This window comes from Tarenaya hassleriana, unplaced genomic scaffold (assembly GCF_000463585.1).
Source record: "Tarenaya hassleriana unplaced genomic scaffold, ASM46358v1 Cleome2406, whole genome shotgun sequence".
NCBI lineage: Eukaryota > Viridiplantae > Streptophyta > Magnoliopsida > Brassicales > Cleomaceae > Tarenaya > Tarenaya hassleriana.
In genome coordinates, this window is record NW_010965701.1 from 1 (window position 1) to 1,145 (window position 1,145).

General features: G+C 39.2%; 1 long non-coding RNA gene across 1 annotated transcript; it reads right to left on the reverse strand.

The window, feature by feature from the left end:
* Positions 1-60: 60 nt before the first annotated feature.
* On the reverse strand, positions 61-1,069 carry LOC104816112. Its single transcript, XR_772231.2, has 2 exons — positions 578-1,069; positions 61-294 (listed from the first exon to the last, which is right to left on the reverse strand). It is a non-coding gene; the product is annotated as an uncharacterized LOC104816112 (long non-coding RNA).
* Positions 1,070-1,145: the final 76 nt, after the last annotated feature.

Genomic DNA, 1,145 nt, shown 5'->3' on the forward strand with positions numbered 1-1,145 from the left:
ACCGCCATTATGAGATCCTCTCATAAACCAAGATCATCCAAAATTGTATTCAGGTTTCGGTGAGGAATAAAGTATTTTGTGTTAGAAAGTTGAGTTTCATATTCTAAACCTTAACAGGAAATTTGGACATGGAACAGTGCCGGTGTTTGCAAACTCTCTACAGAATAAATTTTCTAACCAAAAGATTTATCAGGAACTGAAAAATAAAATGTATTGTTAAAGCTTCAGACCGTCAGAGATGCACCGTTATCCGCTGCCGTAAGGTTCAGAATCATCGTCGCAGCTTTAACAGCCCTGTCACATTGACAAGCCCCAAACAGGGTTTTGAGTAATTGATGGGACTGAGAACATATTGGTGATCTATCAATTTTTCATCATTTCAAGAACCAAACACATACATTTTCTTGAATTAAAAGTAAAACTGTTGAGCAATGCATTTATACGGAAATGCAGAACATGAACAAAAGGGTTGGTAGACCAATGCTATTTCAATACATGCCAACAAGAAACCATAGAAAATCCACGAGTAAGGTAAAAAAAACTTTTGATTAGTTGAGGAGGTGAGGTGTGTGCTTACCAGGTATCTGGTGCTTGGTATAGGGAAGCTGAGTTGCCGAAGCACGAAGCAAGCATGTCTGTGTTGATCACACCTGGGTTAAGTGCAACCACTGCCATTCCTTCAGGTACCTCCTTCGCCACTGCTCTGCTCAAACCTTCAACCGCCCATTTTGATGCACAGTAAGGTGCAACCTTAAGGGATAAAGTTCGGTTTCAAAGATCAGTCCCACTGGAAAATCGGGTATGATATGCCAAAATCAAGATGCTGGAGATTTTCAGAGAATATAATCCTATACGAATCCCAAGTTCTTGCAGAATCTGAGTGCCAGTTTCTTGTCTAAAATCAATAGAATAATGGCAGGAAAATGCATAAACAACACGACCGTTGGCCAATTGAATGATGACAAGTATCTCAAAGTTGTGGGGATGTGGCCAACCGATGGTGATTTGATTTATGGTTGCACAGCTATACGAATTCAAGAGCTTCTACACCAAAATCAAGGAAAAAAAATTATAGAAGCTCAAGCAGATTGGAAAGGACTCAAAACATCTCTTCTATATTATGGAAAAGTCAAGTTCAGGTTATT